The sequence below is a fragment of the Bos grunniens genome, chromosome 2 (assembly GCF_055505025.1).
Source record: "Bos grunniens cultivar Pamir isolate PY7600 chromosome 2, Bosgru_T2T1.0, whole genome shotgun sequence".
Lineage (NCBI taxonomy): Eukaryota > Metazoa > Chordata > Mammalia > Artiodactyla > Bovidae > Bos > Bos grunniens.
The window spans coordinates 32,057,755-32,073,901 of NC_141166.1; the positions used below are offsets into that span (position 1 = coordinate 32,057,755).

General features: G+C 45.7%; 1 long non-coding RNA gene across 1 annotated transcript in view; it reads right to left on the minus strand.

Moving 5' to 3' along the window:
• The window catches only part of LOC147377867 (uncharacterized), a 34,217-nt gene that overhangs the window by 634 nt on the left and 17,436 nt on the right, over window positions 1-16,147 (minus strand). The window lies entirely within an intron of this gene.

Below are 16,147 nucleotides of genomic sequence, written 5' to 3' on the forward strand. Positions count from 1 at the left end.
GCCTTTTTGTTTTTTTAATTAAAGTTTGTGACAGCTTCATGTGAATCTACAGTTTTGAGAAAATCGGAGACTCATCTGCAGTTGTAAGAAATAATACAGAGAGATTCCCTGTACCATTTTACTCAAGTCCCCCAGGGTGACATCTTATAGACCTGTAGGGCAATGTCACAGCTAGGATGCTGCTGTTTATACAGACACGATGCAAAAGGTTGCCATCACCTCAAGGGTCCCCTGTTGGCCTTCTAGAGCCACAACCCCTCTTCCCGTTCTACCCTCTCCTCAACTGGTGGCAACCACCAATCTGCTCTCCATTTCTAAAATTCTATTATTTCAAGAATGTTATATACCTTCACATTGAAAAGAATAAAATACCTAGGAATAAACCTGCCTAAGCTTATTTAACTTATATGCAGAGTACATCATGAGAAATGCTGGGCTGGAAGAAGCCCAAGCTGGAATCAAGATTGCCAGGAGAAATATCAATAACCTCAGACCACCCTTATGGGAGAAAGTGAAGAGGAACCAAAAAGCCTCTTGATGAAAGTGAAAGAGGAGAGTGAAAAAGTTTGCTTAAAGCTCAACATTCAGAAAACAGAGATCATGGCATCTGGTCCCATCACTTCATGGGAAATAGATGGGGAAATAGTGGAAACAGTGTCAGACTTTATTTTTTGGGGCTCCAAAATCACTGAGGATGGTGATTGCAGCCATGAAATTAAAAGACGCTTACTCCTTGGAAGGAAAGTTATGACCAACCTAGATAGCATATTCAAAAGCAGAGACATTACTTTGCCAACAAAGGTCTGTCTAGTCAAGGCTATGGTTTTTCCAGTGGTCATGTATGTGTGTGAGAGTTGGACTGTGAAGAAAGCTGAGCACCGAAGAATGATGCTTTTGAACTGTGGTGTTGGAGAAGACTCTTGAGAGTCCCTTGGACTGCAAGGAGATCCAACCAGTCCATTCTGAAGGAGATCAGTGCTGGGTGTTCTTTGGAAGGAATGATGCTAAAGCTGAAACTCCAGCACTTTGGCCACCTCATGCAAAGAGTTGACTCATTGGAAAAGATTCTGATGCTGGGAGGGATTGGGGGCAAGAGAAGAAGGGGACGACAGAGGATGAGATGGCTGGATGTCATCACTGACTCGATGGACATGAGTCTGAGTGAACTCCGGGAGTTGGTGATGGACAGCGAGGCCTGGAGTGCTGCGATTCACGGGGTAGCAAAGAGTCGGACACAACTGAGTGACTGAACTGACTGACTGAAGGAGGAACAGAGTGCCTGCTACTGAACAGAGTGCCTGCTACTGAACAGAGCTTGTCTTATGAGAGGGGAAGAAGGGAGAACATAGGACTTCTCTCATGCTCAGCTCCAGACCCCCAATATTTCCTTGTTTCTCCACAAACTTTCTGATTGGCATCTCCCTTCCCACACCAGACCTGTTGCCTACTGTTCCATTCCAAGGGACACACACCCTCAGCCTCTCTGGGCCTTATCCTATCCCTCCCCAGATAGCATCAAAGACTCGGAGAGCCTCCATTTGGCAAACTCAAACTTCAGCCCAGCCTGACTCATGAAAAAGACAAAGAAATTTTGGGACTTTGAACTTGTCCATTCACTGAGATCTAGCACTTAATTAACAGAAACACATGGGTGCTGCCTCTCTTACACCCAGACACTGCTCTGCAAAACCGAGCATCTGGAGTTGCATCCATTTCCTAATGAGCTAGGCTTTTCTTCAGTCTATAAAGTGAACAGTCTAGACTGTAGATGAAGGAGCTCCAGAGAAATAACATCAAAAGAACCCCTTTATGAAGATGTAAAAGTCAAGTGACAATTACCTAAATGAGCAGTTCTTAAGTGAAAAGTGAATCAGAATCACCTTGAGAGGAGGGATTTGCTTGCCTGGTGACTCAGTGGGAAATAATCTGCTTCCCAATGCAGGAGACAGGGGGTTCGATCCCTGGTCCAGGAAGATCCCACATCCCTCAGAGCAACTAAGCCCATGAGCCACAAATATTGACTCCCTGCTCTAGAATCTGGGAGCCCCAACTACTGAGCCCATGTGCCACACCCACTGAAGCCGGCACGCTCTAGAGCCTGTGCTCCACAACAAGAGAAGCCATCACAATGAGAAGCCCACACACTGCAACTAGAGAAAAGCCCACACAGCAGCGAAGACCCAGGAGAGCCATGAATAAAGAAATTAAATTATTATTTTTTAAAAAGAATCAGCTGGAAAATTTTTTTCAACTTATACACACATTCCACCCTAGCCCACCAGCAAACACATGCAACAGAAACATTCTTTACTCCATCAGAATTATCATAATTCTGTAAGGACCTAGCCTTGAGAGCTTAATCTGTGAGGGCATCATGATACCACCTAACCAATATGCAAACCACCCTGAGTACACAAACATTTGATCTACTATTTTACCAACTAGTTAGGCTTTGGCATGAAGCCAAGATCAAGAAGCTGGTCTAAGCAGGAAGACACCTCTAATCAGTGGTCTCCCCCCAAGTAAGTCCTCTCTCACCTGAATGTAGCATTCCTCACCCTAGCCTGTTTCTCATTTTACACATAGGGTTGGACAATACAGCTAGACATAAAAAATAAATGAATTGTCAGAACCCCAGAGATTTCCATAGGGAGAGCAAAGAAAATATCCTACTGACAAAATGGTCTTCTGAAACACTGAGAATACCTCATTCTTTCATTTAACAAATAAGTCAATGGGACTTCCCTGGCAGTCTAGTAGTTAAGACTCCACACTTGCAGTACAAGGAGCATGGGCTCAATCCCTGGTGGGGGTACTAAGATCCCACATGCTGTGTGGTATGGCCAAAAGAATTTAAAAAAAATTTTTTAATGTCTGATCAGCAAAGACATAAAAAGTGTCATCCCAGGTCAGAACAAAGGTGCAGGCTTCCCTGTGGCTCTGTGGTAAAAAATTTGCCTTCCAATGCAGGAGACCCACATGCCAAGGAGCAGCTAAGCCCGTGCACCGTAACTACTGAGCATGTGCTCTAGAGCCCAACAGCCACAACTACTGAGCCCAAGTGCTGCAAACACTGAAGCCCCTGTGCCCTAGAGACTGCGCTCTACAATGAGAGAAGCCACCGCAACGAGAAGCCCATCTACTGCAACTGGAGAAGAGCCCATGAAGAGGAAACAAAGACCCAGTGCAGCCAAAAATAAATAAATATTTTAAAAGAAGAAGAGCAGAAGTGCGTGTAGCCTGGTGTTACAAGCTCTCTGAACACATGCTGGAGCCAGTCATCACAGGCTGGAACAGTGGTGCTCGACCACTATCCTCCTGACCTCACTGGTGGAGCTACCAAATCCGAATGAGTATGACATCTATTTTTGCTGCACTGGAGTATACACGCTGGTAGGGCAGTGATGGCTATGTGGTCCTTTGAGCTGATGATATTGTGTAGCTGAGATTAGCAGGTACACTTTGCTTTGGGGAAGGGGACTATCTTAGTCTGCTTGGGCTGCCATAACAAAATATAATAGACTGAGTGGCTTAAACCACAGACATTTATTTTCTCACAGATCTGGAAGAAGTCCAGATCCAGGATGGTCAGGTTCTGGTGAGAACCTTCCTTCTGGCTTGCAGGTGGCTGCCTTCTCATTGTGTGCTCACATGGTTTTTTGTTTGTGTGTGTGTGTGTGTGTGTGCGCGCGCGTGCACGCGCCTGACCATGGGGAGAAAAAATTGATCTTTCTTCCTCTTCTTGTAAGGACACTAATCCCACTGCAGGGGCCCCACCCTCAAGACCTCATCTATACTTAATGACCTCCCAAAGGTCCCATCTCAAAATACCATCACATTGGGAGTTAGGGCTTCAAGATAGAAATATGAGGGGACACTCACATTCAGACTATAACAGGGACAGAGGTAAGTTCTGAAGAAGCAGCTCATGTTCATTGGAACATGTAAGAAACTACTGGAGGAATCTAGAAAAATGGTACAGTTGAACTTATTTGCAGGGCAGGAGTAGAGAAACAGACATAAAGAACAGACTTGTGGACCCCATGGGGGAAAGGGAGGATGGGACAAATTTCGAGATTAGGATTGACATTCGGAGAAGGCAATGGCACCCCACTCCAGTACTCTTGCCTTGGAGGAGCCTGGTGGGCTACAGTCCATGGGGTCTCGAAGAGTCGGACACGACTGAGCGACTTCACTTTCACTTTTCACTTTCATGCATTGGAGAAGGAAATGGCAACCCACTCCAGTGTTTTTGCCTGGAGAATCCCAGGGGTATTCCCACCAGGGGGAGCCTGGTGGGCTGCCGTCTATGGGGTCGCACAGAGTAGGACACGACTGAAGCAACTTAGCAGCAGCAGCAGCAGCAGCAGGATTGACATATATACACTATCAGGTATAAAACAGATAGCTCGTGGGAAGCTGCTATAGAGCACAGGGAGCTCAGTTCAGTGTTCTGTGATGACCTAGAGGGGTAGGATGGTAGGGAATGGGAGGTGGGAGAGAGGTCCAAGAGGGAAGGCAGGAAGAACCCACTAGAGAGAGTGTGTCAGGGTAATAAAGAGTTCTACTCCTAAAGACCATAGCATTGAAAAGAAAACAAGACATTTATAAGGAAACTGGATGCTTTTACAGACACTGAAAGACATTATTATACTGCTGTGGATGACTGCATTGTGATCATTAATGGCTCATCAGTGCTGTCTTGAGATCTTTAGTCACATCAAGTACATTTCAATATGATGCCACAAGTGCAAAAAAATAGTTGGAAGCCACCAAGTTAGGGACATAGTTCTTCTCTACTAATTTCACTTAGGCTTTTCTGTGACCCACGTGGAGCACTTTTGAAAGTGTAATCATCTCTATAGAAGGTATTAAAATCTCTGTAAAGTGTCCTTTTAAGTTCTTTTCTAAAATTGCCCATTTTAGGACTTCCCTGGGGGTCCAGTAGTTAAGACTGAGCTTCCAATGCAGGAGTGCACATTTGATACCTTGTCAGGGAACCAAGATCCCACGTGCTGTGTGGTGCCATTAAAAAAAAAAATGAAAATTTCCCATTTCATGCTTCTAAGGATGTTCCCTTCTTCTCATAGGGAAGATGTTGAAGATCATATCCATGTTTTGTCACCTTCCAACTCTGGAAGCTTCGTATGTACCATATGCACCAAATATGCACCATATGTAATTCCCCAGGCTCCACATTTTCAGCAAGGAGAATCCTCTGTAAAAGCAGACAGAATGTCTTCCATAGCTGGGTTATGCTGTGAACTTCTCTATTATTTTTATTTGAGACCCAGCAGATAGCATGTTTTGGCACCAAGTTTGGATGAGGGGGGCAAGGCAGTGACTTCTGGTTTAAATATTCCTCTTGATGCTCAGCACGGCATTGGCTTTCTCTGCCACACCTAATGGCACTGTCTTTAGGAAACAGTCTGCAAAACTCTTAGTTTCTGTTTTTAGGGCTGCAAAATTCCAACCAAAATTAAAGAAGTCCTGCCTGACCCTAAAAAGTCACGGTGAAGAATTTCCCACCTCTCAAATATGTGTAACAAATTTAACAGATTTTTTTGATTATAAAAGCAGCCATGTTCATGTAGAAATCTGTAAAATAAAGAAAAGGGACAGAAGAAAACAAAACTCGTATTTTGTGTATCTATCTACATAAATATTTCAACATAATCAGGATCATACCATATCTCTTCTGCTTTTTTGGTGTATCTTCTGCTATTTCTCCTGTCAGTTATGTAGATCTTTGCCAACATAATTTTTAGTAGGAGATGGCATGCTATCCTGTAAGTGTATTGTGATTTATTAAAGCTACCCTTTATCGTTGACAATTTGTGCTATGCTTAGTCATTCAGTCGGAGAAGGCAATGGCACCCCACTCCAGTACTCTTGTCTGGAAAATCCCATGGATGGAGGAGCCTGGAGGGCTACAGTCCATGGGGTCTCGAAGAGTCAGACACGACTGAGCGACTTCACTTTCACTTTTCACTTTCATGCATTGGAGAAGGAAATGGCAACCCACTCCAGTGTTCTTGCCTGGAGAATCCCAGGGACGGGGGAGCCTGGTGGGCTGCCGTCTATGGGGTTGCACAGAGTCGGACACGACTGAAGCGACTTAGCAACAGCAGTGGTCATTCAGTCATGTCTAGCTCTTTGTGACCCCATGAACTGTAGCCCACAAGGCTCCTCTGTCCATGGAATTCTCCAGGCAAGAATACTGGAGTGGGTTGTCATTTCCTTCTCCACACTAACAGTTTAGTCCACTTCTAATTTTTCACTACTTCGAGCTATTCTCTGGAAAGGTGTTATATATTGATCCTAATCTAAAACTCATTACAGAGGAAAAGGTTATCAAATATAAAGTGAGTCTTTGGCATGCTCCTTTCATGATTACTAACAAGTATCTAACTGACATCCACGTAAGATGATAACTATGATGGGAACGAGGAGAAAAACCAAGGGAAACTGAAAGAGACCTATATAAAAGACTGAAGGTAGTGTTGTTTCAATGAATGTGGAGAAGTAAGTATAAGTACCTCAACCAACTAAATGATAAGTCATCAAACCTAACGTGCATTCATTGTAAGATGTGCCATTTATTAATAGTTTTAGGTCCCACTTAGGAAGGAAAAAAAACTGCCAAGGTACAAATTGTGACCAACATTCAGGTAGTTCAAGAGACCAAATGCCCAAGGAAGAAAGCCCTGCTAGAGAGATGCTAAACAGGACTAGAATCTGGGTTGGCAGGAGTGATGAAGTGGCAGAGAGAAAGGCAGGTCCACCCTAAAGCCAACACCAGTGGTAAGAACACAAGCCTTTAGACAACACGCTATTCTTCAGTCATCATCGACTCACAGCTCCTTGACTTCATCAGGCTGTTTTATCCTTCTGTGCCTTTTCAAAAACAGTTTTCTGCTTGAAACACCTGTAATCATCCAGAAAACGCAACTGAAGACTTGCCTTTTGGGGGATCTTCCCTGACCTGCTCTAGGAGGAGATGGCGTCTCCAGCACCAGAAGAGAACATTGCTCTCTCCTTGGACCCAACACTGACTCTGCTGACCAGCTCCTGTGTCAACCATAGCCCTCCCAGAAGATCAAAAAGCTGGGCAAAGACAGAACCCCAAGAAAGGGCATCTTGCATGGGTTTGTGACTCTGGAGGCCAGAATCTTGTCTGATTGTCAAACCAGGTTCTCACAGCCTGGAAGCAATAACCTGAACCCACAGCATTTTCACTCTGAGCTGTCTGAAGATGCCCAGACGGTTTGATGAGGCAGACGGAGCCCCAACTCCCCAACTCCTGACATTTTACTAAGCCATTAACTTTACCTACCCAAAGCAAACACAAGTCTGGGAGGTGGGGGTGAGGGTCTCATCATCTGCCAGTTTTTCCTCCCACCAAAGCATAAAAAGCCTCAACTTTAGAGAACACACTGTTGAGTCTTGGCCTGTCCTCCAAGCTGCGCTTGCAGCTCCTCTCTCCTTACCTGTGCATCACACGCTTACTCTTCATCTCCCAGGCTCACTTACTAAAGCTCAAATTGCTCAGTCTGTTTAATTAAACAAACAAAAAAATCAAACCTTGCCCAGTAATAAAACAGTGCAAAAGTTTGAGCCTGTGGCAGCTCTTGGGCTAATCCAGGCATTAAGATCTCAGACTCCCAGTGTTCTCTACTGCCAGGCTTGGAGGGTCATTTCAAATTCTTTTTGGCGGGAAAGGGAAGGTCCTATCTGGAGACTAGGCTACAAATGGATCTGGCGTTCATTCCTCAGGACCTGTAGTGATTTGGGAACTTCACTGTTTAAATGTATGCCCACTCCCTTGTGGACACCAGTAGTCTTAAGTAAGCATACCATGTTTTAATCACAAATTTGCTTTGGAGTAACTGGAGGTCTGAAACTATGTCTTGATTATCTTCAAATGCATGGTGCCTACCACTCACAATAGGTAATTAGTTTAAGTGAATGAATGCATGAATGAATAACCAAGCACTGAGGATGATTCAAACTGGATATAATTCACTAACTCTTGGGGAGCTCTCGGCACTGAAGTTTGAGTTAATCACACCCCCATACCACCAGCCACATCATGTACCATCCTCACGTAACCACTTGTCCCCAAAAGACGTTTCTCTTTGTCCATTGGTTTCTTTCTGTTTCCTTTTTTCACTGCTCCTCATTTCATCCTCTCTACACTCCCCCCAACAAGCACATAGAGTCTGAAATGCAGTACCTGGGTGCAATCTCAAAAATGACAGAATGATCTCTGTTCGTTTCCAAGGCACACCATTCAATATCACAGTAATCCAAGTCTATGCCTCAATCACTAATGCCGAAGAAGCTGAAGTTGAACGGTTCTATAATGACCTACAAGACCTTCTAGAACTAACACCAAAAAATATGTCCTTTCCATCATAGGGGACTGGAATGCAAAAGTATGAAGTCAACAGATATCTGGAGTAACCGGCAAGTTTGGCCTTGGAGTACAAAATGAAGCAGGGCAAAGGCTAATAGAGTTTTCCCAAGAGAATCCACTGGTCATAGCAAACACCCTCTTCCAACAACACAAGAGAAGGCTGTACACATAAAATCATCAGATAGTCAATATTGAAACAATATTGATTATATTCTTTGCAGCCAAAGATGGAGAAGCTCTATACAGTTAGCAAAAACAAGACCAGGAGCTGACTGTGGCTCAGATCATGAACTCCTTATTGCAAAATTCAGACTCAAACTGAAGAAAGTAGGGAAAACCACTAGACCATTTAGGTAAGACCTAAATCAAATCCCTTATGACTATACAGTGGAAGTGACAAATAGATTCAAGGGATTAGATCTGATAGACAAAGCACCTGAAGAACTATGGACAAAGGTTCATGACATTGTACAGGAGGCAGTGATCAAGACCATCCCCAGGAAAAAGAAATGCAAAAAAGGCAAAATGGTTGTTCTGAGAAGGACTTACAAATAGCTGAGAAAAGAAGAAAAGCAAAAGGCAAAGCAGAAAAGGAAAGATACACCCATCTGAAGGCAAAGTTTTAAACAATAGCAGGGAGAGATAAGAAAGCCTTCCTCAGTGATCAGTGCAAAGAAATAGAGGAAAACAACAGAATGGGAAAAACTAGAGATCTCTTCAAGAAAATTAGAGATACCGAGGGAACATTTCATGAAAAGATGGGCACAATAAAGGACAGAAATGGTAGGGACCTAACAGAAGCAGAAGATATTAAGTAGAGGTGGCAAGAATACACAGAAGAACTGTACAAAAAAGAACTACACGACCCAGATAATCACGATGGTGTGATCACTGACCTAGAGCCAGACATCCTGGAATGTGAAGTCAAGTGGGCCTTAGGAAGCATCACAACAAACAAAGCTAGTGGAGGTGATGGAATTCCAGTTGAGCTATTTCAAATCTTAAAAGATGATGCTGTGAAAGTGCCACACTCAATATTCCAGCTAATTTGGAAAACTCAGCAGTGGCCACAGGACTGGAAAAGGTCAGTTTTCATTCCAATCCCAAAGACAGGCAATGCCAAAGAATGCTCAAACTGCCACATAATTGCACTCATCTCACACACTAGCAAAGTAATGCTCAAAATTCTCCAAGCCAGGCTTCAGCAGTACATGAACCCAGAGCTTCCAGATGTTCAAGCTGGATTTAGAAAGGTAGAAGAACCAGAGATCAAATTGCCAGCATCCATTGGATCATAGAAAAAGCAAGAGAGTTCCAGAAAACCTTCTACTTTATTGAGTACACCAAAGTCTTTGACTGTGTGGATCACCACAAACTGTAGGAAATTCTGTTAGAGATGGGAATACCAGACCACCTTACCTGCCTCCTGAGAAATCTGTATGTAGGTCAAGAAGGAACACTTAGAACTGGACATGGAACAATGGACTGGTTCCAAATTGGGAAAGGAGTATGTCAAGGCTGTATACTATCACCCTGTTTATTTAACTTATATACAGACTGCATCATGTGAAATGCCGAGCTGGATGAAGTACAAGCTGGAATCAAGATTGCCAGGGGAAATATCAATAACCTCAGATATGCAGATGACAACACCTTTATGGCAGAAAGCAAAGAGGAACTAGAGCCTCTTGATGAAGGTGAAAGAGGAGGGTGAGAAAGCTGGCTTAAAACTCAACATTCAATAAACAAAAATCATGGCATCTGGTCCCATCACTTCAGGGCAAATAGATGGGGAAACAAAGGAAACAGTGAGAGACTTTATTTTCTTGGGCTCCAAAATCGACTGCAGATGGTGACTGCAGCCATGAAATTAAAAGACGCTTACTCCTTGGAAGAAAACCTATGATCAACCTAGATAGCATATTAAAAAGCAGAGACATTAATTTGCTGACAAAGGTTCGTCTATTCAAAACTATGGTTTTTCCAGTAATCATGTATGGATGTGAGATTTGGACCATAAAGAAAGCTGAGCACTGAAAAATTGATGCTTTTGAACTGTGGTGCTGGAGAAGACTCTTGAGAGTCCCTTGGACTGCAAGGAGATCCAACCAGTCAATCCTAAAGGAAATCAGTACTGAATATACATTGGAAGGACTGATGCTGAAGCTGAAGCTCCAGTACTTTGGCCACCTGATGAGAAAAACTGACTTCTTAGAAGAGACCCTGATGCTGGGAAAGATTGAAAGCAGGAGGAGAAGGGGATGACAGGGAATGAGAAGGTTGGATGGCATCACCGAGTCCACAGACATGAATTTGAGTGAGCTCTGGGAGTTGGTGATGGACAGGGAAGCCTGGCACGCTGCAGTCCATGGCATTGCAAAGAGTCAGACACGACTGAGCAAGTGAACTGAACTGGATTGCAGGTCTGCTGCAGGACCTGTCTCTCCTCCCTCCACGAGCCAGTCTGAGATGACCCAGGTTGCACCATCTCAAGCATCGTCAGTGTCAGTAACAAAAGTCAAAGAGGAAGCAGTGTGGTGAACATCAATCCACAGTAGATTTGCAAACCTCTAACAGGAAGCGAGACTTATCACTTCCGCACACACTCAACTGGCCAAAACCAGTCGCTGGCCACATCTGGATTCCAATGGGCAGGGAAGGGTGACTCTACCCTATACCTGTAAACAGCCCTAACGATGACACATGCAGTGTCTTCCATGGAGTTGGAGGTCAATTAATCTGTTTGACTGGGAGAAAAAAACCCATTCGGCCATCCCCTAGGGGAAGGGTAAGGAGACCCTTGTCTTACAGAAAGGAGGGGAAGTGGAGGTATGCATAAGGAAACAGAAAATGAGCCCTGGATTCTTCTACAAAAGAGAAAGATGAGCCCAGGGGAAAGACAGGAATCCTGTGTGAGTGGAAGAGTACTGGACCCTCTTTGGGGTGGGAAAATAGAAACTAAAGGGGAGAGTTTATATTAATAGAGAGGAAAAGAATGCCTTAGCCACCAGATGGAGAGCACAGATGGTTAAAGGTTATAAAGTTTTGTTATATGGGAAGGAATATATCTTTTGGGGGCATCTCCCCCACTTTAGGAGCGTGATTTGTGGGTTTTTTAAGTGACAACATGCTGAGGCTAGTCTCGGGGCAAGCACAAGACAAGGCCAGAGGTTGCCAAGGTAGCCCAGTTGCTGTCTACAGGCCAAAGTCAAGTTTTGTTTTCTTGATCCGGCTCCATCTAACCTACCCTCTATCCTGCACTGTGACCTGGTACCTCTCCAGAGGGTGGCTCTGCTCCAGCCCATCATCTCCCATGGGCTGCTCAGCCCTTCCCACCCTGAATCCTCAGTTCCTGCCTCACCCACCTCCTGATCCCCAGCCCCAAGTGTCCACTTTCCACGTCTCCATCTCTCAAAGCGTCTCCTGTCTTCAATCTGCATCTCAGAGGTCTCCATTCCCTTGAACCCTAAAATGAGGTTCACCTCTCTCTGTGCCACAGTCATCCTTTCACAAAGAACTGTCACATGCTAAAATCACTGGTTGACGAGTTGTCGCCCCTGAAAGACTGAGACCATCAAGGGATGGGTGTAGTTTCTACTTGGCTTAACTTTTTGCCCACAGCCCCCACCACTGGATTTAACAGAAAATAACAACCATAATGACAGTGGGTGGGCTTCCCTGGTGGCTCAGATGGTAAAGAATCCACCTTCAATGCAGGAGACCCAGGTTTGATCCCTGAGTCAGGAAGATCCCCTGGAGAAGGGAATAGCTACCCTCTCTAGTATTCTTGCCTGGAGAAACCCATGGACAGATGAGCCTGGCAGGCCATAGTTCATGAGGTTGCAAAGAGTCAGACATGACTGAGTGATTATTATCTTTATTTTTCTTAACAATCATAATGACACTGGGTAGTAGAAATAGTGATGGTCACATTTATCAGGTCTTTATGGATTGCACCTTGTGCTAAGGGTTTAAGCACATCATCTTTTCATCTATACAACCTTCTGATTAGTATTTTTAGCTTCACTTTACAGATGAAAAAATGGAGGCACAGAGAGAGCAAGCAACCAGCCCCAAAACACACAGCTCTGGTGTCAAAATGAACTCAATTGAGACACCCACCTCTCCACTTAACTCCAGTGGTCTATTACTTCTTCAGAGTTCTCAGCACATACTACTCAGTGGTGGTTCTCAGTATTCATCTTAAGTCTTTCTAATGCCAAAGATTATGCTCTTAAACACAAGGTGTTTGCAGCAGAGACTGTCTATCTGTTCACTGAACCATTGGCCTTTACCTCCGGGGCCACACATTCCCAGCTTCCCGAATGTTAGGTCGACCAGGTGCCTAACACATGCTGGGGCGGGGGGGGAGTGGTGATGAACACCCACAGACCTAGACCATAAAAACTTCCCATGGCTTCCTCCAAGGTCTTTCCCTCCCCATCCCCACCACCAAGAATCAAGTGTCCACAGAGGACTCAGAGTTACAGATAAAAAGAGCCTCTGGATAGATAAGTGACTTCATGGAGCAGAGTCCTCCCATGACCACTCCAGGCAAGTCTACCCCTCCTGCCCTGAAGATGTGAGCAAGAAGTCAGTGTCCTCAGCAAAGCCATTGAGATCTGAGTGTAAGACTGCTGAAGCAGTTCACCTCACCTTGACTAAAATGGGGCCCAATAGATGGCTGATCTTAAAGTGATATTTGAAGCAGAGAGTGAGTGGTAGGAGCTGTGTTATGTCAGCGGGGGGTTGGGGGGGAGGGCCCCCAGGGATGCTTAGAGGAGACCCAACGTCCATTCATCCCTTGACCACGCACTTTGAGGGCAGGGTGCTGACTACTCTGGGTGAACCAGCTGCTTGAAAGATGAAGGGAAGGCTGGAGATTGCTGAGCCACGTTCCTGGAAACAGGAAGACATAGGAGACCTTCCTTCATGTTCTCAGAGCAGGACTACTTGTGTGTAGAGGGACCAACAAGAGCAGCTACAAAGAGGGAAGCGGTTATGGCTCCTGATGAGGCCGAACCAGCCAGGCGGGATAGAAAGCCCGTGTGGCGGGCGGGACAGGCAGTCTGGCCAGCACAGAGGCCTCATGGGAGACGTGGCCTGGCTCTTTCTCTAGCAGTCTCTGAAACACGAGCTGGCACTGTGTCCCAGCAGCTGGCTTCCCATTGCCCAGTCTTTTACTCCATTTTCTTTCTCTGAATCCTCCTCTATCTGCCACCACTCACCTACTCTTAAGTCACTGCTTTGGGAAGAGATTGACAGCCCCCTGGAGCAAAGGACACCTGAAACCTGCAAGCAGACCATCCCTCTGCCTACTCACACACATTCTGCCCCATTTATTTGCACATCCATACCCAGAATCCCCTGCTGGTCCATGCCAAAGCCATTAGACACATTAGACGGTCCTTGCCAGCGTCTGGAGACTGGAGTTGGCAGAGTTAGGCATCCCTCAAAGGGCGATGTGTTTACTTTCATGTAATTGAAATTGGGAATGAGTTGGTTTGCCTGCACCCTCAGTCCCCTTGGCTCAGATTGGCGTGGGGCAAAAAGAAAACCAGATGCAACAAGAAACGATGTTTAAAGCCATGTGACCAACTTTCAAGGTCCACATGCTGCTCACCAAGTTCATCCACCAGCCCAGACCTTCCACGTTCCAGCTCAGCCCAGCCATCAAGAGTGTGGCCTCTCTTAATTTTAAGGGTTTCAAGAGAAGTTTTCAGAATCCAGATTCAGGATATTTTTCTACCCCTTTCCCTTCATTTCACGGTGCAACAGCTTCCTCTTTGGGTTCAGAGAGGGCAAGAAACTTGCAAAAAATGCACCAGGCCTGATAAGCCCCCAGCCTCAGTCCCAGGGTCTCACAGTACCCCCAAAGCTGCTGCTCCAGAGGTATCTGTTCATAGCCCCAAAGGGCAGCTTGGGGAAACCTGCTTCCTCAGGGTCAGTGAGGAAGGAGAGCCAGGCAGCAGGTGGGTCCAAGCACCAGGACAACATCCAGAGAACAATCAGAAGAGAGGATGACGCGTATGTGTGTGGAAAGTGAGAGGGAAGGGGTAGATATTAGAGAAGAATATGAAAAACAGCAAACAGAACACAACCTCGTGTTCTGCTTCATCCAAAAAGGCTTCTTTTGTGCAGTGTGTATCAGACACATCTGCCCCTATGGGAATGGAAAGTGCACTGTCCCTGACTCAGATTTTTTTTTTTAATTTTTATGTATTTATTTATTTATTTTGGGCTGTGCTTGGTCTTCACTGCTGCCCACGGGCTTTCTCTAGGTACAGCGAGTGGGGGCTACCCTTCATTGCAGCACACAGGCTTCTCACTGCAGTGGTTTCTCTCGCAGTGGAGCTCGGGTTCTAGGTCTCAGTAGTTGTGGCACATGGGTTTGTGGCACATGGGATGTGGAATCTCCTCAGACCAGGGACCAAATCCATATCCCCTGCATTAGCTTAGCTGCATTAGTGATTAGCTTAACCACTGGACCACTGGGGAAGTCCCTCAGACAGATATTAAATAGCTGGGCGACCCATTCATTCAGTTCAACCTAACTTGCGCACTGAGTTGTCTGACACCACGGTGGTTAACTGGGGACGCACAAATGAAAGATGTGACCTCTGCCAGGTGGTGCCTGCGTATGTCAGCCTCGCCAGTAGGGGGCGACTGCTTTCTGGGTGTCAGGGTGGGTCCCCCTGAGTCACCCACCTCCTAACAGCCCAGGGGTAAGCGTGGACTCGGGACACAGGGTTCATGTTCAGTGCGAGCTTCTGCTGCTTTTGAGCCAAGGGATCCTGGGCAAGTTCCTTACCTCTGTGCCCCAGCTTCCTCACCCGCAAAATGGAGCTGATAGCAGAACCCACTCGGGGAGTTGAGATGAGAACTGAATGAGTTAATACATGTAACGCTCTCCACACAGTGTCAAGCACTCAATAAACATTTAGCTATTGTTATCATTGCAGCTGGCCGCACATATTAACAAAAGTCATTGCCAAGCTTCAGGGAGCCACAATTGAGGCCACAGACCTGAGCAAAGCTAAACGGTTTTTACAAGAAACTAGACCATGAATCTGGCCTTCTTGCCCAGGGCTCTAACCAGGTAAGTACAAGAAAATGAGCACTTACCATGTGTATAGACCATGGGATAAGTTGATTATTGGAATAGTGATTGGCCAGAAAGTAAGAATTTCAGATCTTAACATTCAGATGAAAGGCATGCTCTGGATCCCTGGATTTCGGCCACCTCCCGGCTGTGGGTTGGAGGGCATGTGAGGCAGGAAGGGGGTCACAGACAACCTTCTGAGATAGTGCTCTGGCCCAGACCCAGGAAAAGCAGGGGTCCTGACATGAGGTCAGTGTAACTCCAGACCCTTGAGAAAGGTAATTGGAGGGAGCGTTGATCAAAGTCTCACAACACTGACACCGCCCTCTCCTTGGCGTCTTCCCATCTGCCCTTCCCCATCCCAAGCCTCAGGGTGGGGTCAGAGACAGACAGATTTGGAGAGCTGAGTCCCAAGTCCCAGGAAAACCCCTTTCTCTATTCCCCAGGATTAGACGATTAGGAGAACAAAGGAGCAATTCACCAGTGGATTCTGCAATTCTCCCACGTCCGACTCAGCAACCGCTGAGTTCCCACCATCTCAAGTGGCTGGAGAGAAGGTGGGGGCCAGCTGGCTGGCTTGAAACAGCGTCTGTACGGATGCCTCTACCAGAAACACTCCAATGCCT